The sequence below is a fragment of the Nannospalax galili genome, unplaced genomic scaffold (assembly GCF_000622305.1).
Source record: "Nannospalax galili isolate Female #2095 unplaced genomic scaffold, S.galili_v1.0 scaffold599, whole genome shotgun sequence".
NCBI lineage: Eukaryota > Metazoa > Chordata > Mammalia > Rodentia > Spalacidae > Nannospalax > Nannospalax galili.
Window position 1 is genome coordinate 1,933,605 of NW_008343079.1, and position 6,189 is coordinate 1,939,793.

Below are 6,189 nucleotides of genomic sequence, written 5' to 3' on the forward strand. Positions count from 1 at the left end.
CCACCTTCAGTCAGGTGTCAGTACACATAAATTTAAGGAAGACTTTAAATCCTAAGAAACTCAAATATCCCTTTAGGGAGAACCTAGTAATCTTTTGAGATTTCTAGAATAGTTGAGTTCTCCTTAAGAAATTATGCGTTACTGCAAGTCAAAACCATGCTGACCTCTACCATTTCCTCTACTAACTTATATTTTTAGACTTTTTCTACAATCATATAAAAGAAAAATAGGGCCAGTGAGATGGCTTAGTGGGTAAAGGTACATGCTGACCAAGCCTAGTGACCTCAGTTCAATCCCCAGAACCCACATAAAGATGGACAGAAACAAGTTACTCTGCACAACTGCCCTCTGATCTCCACTCTCATGCAATGGCATGCATGCCTTCTCCCATCATGCATATACACAATAAGAAGAAGAAAAGAAAAGAAATTAAGAAATGCAGAGTCATATTCAACTTCTTATCCCCTACACCATGTAATGACAATGTTTTGCATAGAGCAGTAGATGGTCAATAAACATCACTGTTGAAATATCATCCGCAGAAAATATAACCTATTCAATCCTTTAACACACCAACTAAGGTAGTAATCAGCAGGTAGTAGCAACCCAAAAGAAATTAGAGGGACTGGAGACATGATTCAGTGATTAAGAGCACTTACTGCTCTGAGAATGGGGTTCAAATCCCAGCACCCATACCAGGCAGCTCACAAACACCTGTAACTCTAGCTCCAAGGGATCTGATGTCCCTTTCTGGCCTTCATGGGTACCTACACACATATGCACAAACACAGAGAGACATAAAATGAAATAAATCTTTTTTATTTTATTTTTTAAATATTTTATTTATTATTTTTATTTTATGTGTATGAGTGTATTGTCTGCATGTATGTAAGTGCACTCGTGTCTTTCAGTGCCCATGGAGGTCAGAAGAGGGTGTTGGATCCCCTGGAACTGGAGTTATAGACAGCTGTTAGCCACCATGTGGGTGCTGTGATTCAAACCCTGGCCCAGTCCTTTCCAAGAGCAGAGAGCAGACAGTGCTTTTAACCACTGAGCCATCTCTCCAGCCCATAAATCTTTTTTTTCAAAAAGTTATTAAATTATTCTATGGTCTTAATAAATGTAGGGGAAGAAAGTTTAATATTCTTAACTTTTCCGGTTAATTTGACTCTAATTATGAATCAGGGTTATCATAGTTGGCTTCTCTTGTCAACTTGACAACCTGGCAAAAGGGAGCCTCAACTAGGGGATTTCCTCAATTGGATTGACATGTGGGCATGTCTGTGAGGCATTTTCTTCATTGTTGAGAGATGTAGAAGGGCTCAGCCCACTGTGGGTGGTGCCACCCCCAGGCAGGTGCTCCTGAGTTGTATAAGAAAGCAGTCTAAGCAAGGGCCAGAGGACGAACCCAGTAAGTGCCATTCCTCCGTGGTCTGTGTTTCAATTCCTGCCTCCAGGTTCCTGCTCTGTTTTCCTGCCTGACTTCCCTCAAAGATGGACTGTCACTTAGAAGTATAAAATGCAGGGGCTGGAGAGATGGCTCAGTGGTTAAGAACACTGGTTGTTCTTGCAGAAGACCCAGTTCGAATCCCAGCACCCACATGGCAGCTAACAACTGTTTGTAACTCCAGTCCCTAGGAATCCGACAGCCTCTTCTGACCTCAGCAGGCATTGCATGACACGGGTGCATTTATGTACATGCAGGCAATATATGCATACACATAAAATAAAAATAATAAAATTTTTTTTAAAAATATAAAATGCAATAGATCCTTTTCTTCCTTCCCAAGTTGCTTTTTGGTCAGTGTTTTACCACAGCAATAGAAAACTAACTAGGACAGAAATTGGTACCAGGATCGTGGGGTATTGCTGTGACCGAACTGACCATATTGGTTTTGAGAGGATTGCAAAAGGATTTTGAATCTTTGGGCTGGAAATGATTTACCTTCTTACTGTTATCAAAGGCACAGTGCTTTTTAATACCCTTAGCTGTTTGCTGTTCTCCTTTCTCCCTGTCACAGGGTTAGCAGGCCAGCCTGCTCCAGTACAGGGAGTCTTAGAGGACACTTGAAATAAACATGCTGAAGTCTGAGATGAGAGGGCCATCCTCCCTCCAGAGACTGCTTTTTGGAAAGCTTAAATGGCATGTGACAATTTACCAATATAATTTATATGACATTTATGTATCAAATTTCCTTAGAGGGCTGAGGAGATAGTTCAATCAGTAAAGTGCTTGACTTTCAAGCACAAGGATCTGAGTTTGATCCCCAGAGCCCACATAAAAAGCCAGGAATTGTGGTATGTGCTTGTAATACCAGTTATGGGGAGGAAGAGACAGGAAGATCCCTGGGACTGGCTAGCCAGCCAGCCTAGCCTACTTGGTAAGTTCTAGGCCAATGAGAGACCCTGTCTCAATGGTGGACAGCCCCTGAGGAATGACACTCAAGGTTGTACTGTGGTCTCTACATGCACATACACATACAATCATGCGTGTGCACATGTAGACACACACAGACAGACAGACAGACACACACACACACACACACATGTCTTTAGAAAAGCTTATCTGCTCTACTCTGGATATATTTTTCTGCGCTGCATCCCAGCCTCCCCACCCTCTTTTTCCTTTTTATTTTGAAGCTGGGGCTTGCTAAATTGCCCAAGCAGACATCAATGTTGCATCCGCCTGCCTCAGCCTCTCAAGTAGTTGAGATGACAAGCCTGTATCACGAAGCCCAGCTCTACCACAGGTAATTCAGTGGTGCAAAACAGTCCTAATAATAACATAAGGCGGGCACCCAGGAAAGCATTACCATTCCCACATTAGAGATTTAGAAACCCAAACATAAATGGTTGTCCAAGGTCACATTGCTGGGTGAATTTAAGGAGCACAATATCTCTCCAGAGGCAATTCTCCTAATTACTGCCCTGTAGAAGTACATGAGAAAAATGCTGCTCACACAGACACCGTCATTTCAATATCATTGATAATGGGAAAAAAATGGAGGGGAGGAGCTAAAGTTCCAAAACCAGCAAAATTGGAATGTAATTTATAATACATCCATATGACAGGATATTAATTTAGTTGTGTATTTATGAAGAAGGGAAAACATTTCACATTCTGTAAGAGTCCAATAAGAGTTGCCCCATTCAGACAGTGATTGTTGAGAGTTGGGCTTCCTTTTTGATTCCATTGACCAATAGTGCAGTGTGAACTGGACATGACTGGACACTGATTTCTTGGATATGCTGAATGAGATAATATCATTAATGTTCTTGGTAACTACTTTTTATTTTGCTATAAATTTTCTAATTTTCTTTTTGTCTTTTTGAGATAGGGTCTCTTTGTAGCCCCAGCTGGCCTGGAACTCACTATGTAGACCAGGCTGGCCTTGAACTCATAGAGATCGACCTGCCTCTGCCTCCCGAGTGCTGGGATTAAAGCGTGTACCACCACGCCCAACAAATTTGCTATTTTTTTAATGAAACTTTAAAAATAAAAAAACAAAGAAATGTGGAATATTGTAAACAACTGTCAAGAAGTTAGGTAACTAGATAAAATACATATATTACTAGAAAGACACAAACTGGGCTAGAGATTTAGCTCCGTTGGTAGAGTGCTTGCCTAGCGTTCATGGAACCCTGGATTCAAATCCCAGTGCCACATAACAGGCATGGTGTTGCATACCTGTAACCACATAATTTAGTATCAGGAGTTCAAGGTCATGGACTGGGGAGATGGCTCAGTTTGTAAGAGCACTTGCTGAGCAAGCATGAGGACCTGAGTTCTAATCCTCAGGATACTCATTAGGAAAAAAAATAAAAAGCGAGGCATGGCGATCCCAACATTGGAGGCAAATCCTGGGAGCTAGCCACCCAGTCTAGCTGAAATAATGAGTATCCGGTTCAATGAAAGACCTTCTCTTAAGGGAATAAGGTATAGAGTGATGGGGGAAACACCCACTATCTTCCACTATCTTCCTCTAGTCCCCCACATGTATGCATGGGCATGTACACACACACGCTCATGCATTTCCCCCACATACACACTAAGTTCAAGGTCATCCTCGGCTACATAGTGAGTTGGAGGTCAGCCAACTCATTATGAGAATTTGTCTCAGAAACAACAACAACAAAATGGCACAACTATCAAAACGCTAAACTCTAGACTATGATGGCTAGTTTTGTCAATTTGACAGAATCTAGACTCACCTAGGAGTTGGGCCTTGGGCATGTCTGTAGGAAAGTACCTTGACTGTGTTAATTTTTTGAGGTGGGAAGATCAGAGACCCCTGTGGGTGGTACTATTCCCTGGCTGGGGTCCTGGACCAGATAAGTGAAGAGATGAAGCTGGGCAGCAGATGCTTTATCATTCTCTGCTTCCTGATAGTAGATGTAATACAACCAGCTGCTTCAAGCTTCTGCTGCCTTGACTTCTCTACCATGATGGACTGTACCCTTGACCTCTGTTATAAAAACTTTCTTCCTGGGGATATGGAAACATCTACCTCCTTTCTCATAAGGTTCAATGACAAACCAAAATATGATTCCACCATTACCTTGGGGTACCAATGAATTTATTGGGCTTTTTTACAGAGCATGGGTAAGGGGCTACCAGCAGAAGCGTAGGTGGACCAAACCAACAACACTGGAAAGTCTCCACTCAGCATGGATGATGGCTCCTGTAACCACCTAGATGGAGCCTCCTCTCTGGTCACCTTTCCCAGCCCATATACTCTAGCCATGTGCAATTAGGATAGAATTGCATACAATGTTTAGAGGAGTGGCTGGAAACTCAGGTGAGGGTTTGTTGACCCACCCTACCCTCTTTCTCTGAGGGATTGTCAAAGTCCACAGACTGGATCATAATTGGCTCTTGCAAGCAGGCATAGTTGCTCTGATGATGATGTTGAATGTTTACTTGGAGGATAACGCTCTACAATATTTCACGCCTCTCATCTGGCTATTAAATTTTCACCCCCCTTTTTCCATAATAGCCCTTGAGCCTTGGAGGGAGTGACATAGATATCTGCCTGTTGTCTTCTAACTCCAGCATGGTGCTGACCCCTCATGTCCTATTACTCAACCCTCTGTCTCAACCCTCTGGCTGTTGACAAGCCTCTGTGGTATCTCTTCTACTACAAAACACAAAGAGGAAAGGGATGAAAATAGGAAATGGAAAAATATCCAAATGGACCCTGACAGCAGTAATGACCTATGACTCTAAAAGCAAATGTTTGGAAAGCACCTCAGCCAGTTCACCATATTCATTTAACAAAACAAAAACAGTTACTTCCCCACTGGAGCCTATGACTTCCCTAGCCACAGGTTTTTGTCTAAACTCACAGTACCAGATGTGAATGTCTCCCTGTGGGGCAGATCTTAACTCCACAGAAGGTTGGTTGTACACATAACCACTCTCACCACTGTTGCACTAGTTGGCATGCCTCTCCTGGCACCTCCATCATGAAGCATGCAGCATGCAGCATCTGCAGCTTCAGAAGACTCTTGGCTGTAACTCTCCCCAGAAACTTCCATAGCACCTTCTGATACTACAGAAGCTAGCCCTCAGGGAAGGGATGCTTCTGACTAAGTCCTAGTTCTCTAAGCAAAGCATGCTATTTTTTCCAGCAATGGAATCTTACCTCTAGTTCTGGAATACAACTGTTGAGGATTGAATAAGAAATGCTCCCCATAGGCTCTTATATTTGAGCGCTTGGTCCCTGGTTAGTGGCATTGTTTAGAAAGGTCCTGGAATCTTTAGGAGAAAGAGTACATCACTGGGGGGCAGGGGAGGTGGGCTTTGAGATTTTGTAGCCTGGTCTGACATTCTCTCTCTGCTTCCTGGATGCAGATGAAATGTAATCAGTCAGCTTTCTGTCAGGCCATCCCCATGCCACTGTTGCCATGCTTTCCCTACCATGATGGATTGTAGCCCTTCTGGAACTGTTTAAGTCAAAAAAAGCCCTTTCTTCTCCAGCTTGCTTTTTCTCAGGGGCAGTTTATTACAGCAACAGAAAAGTAGCTAATATAACAACTAACCAGAGTGGCAAGAGCCTTTACTGTTTTGTTGTTGTTATTTTTAGTTTTATTTATATGCGTGTGTGTGAGTCTATGTGAGTGAATGCCACATATGTTCAGGTGCCCTTAGAGGCCAGAAGAGGACATCAAATCACTTGGTGCTGGAGT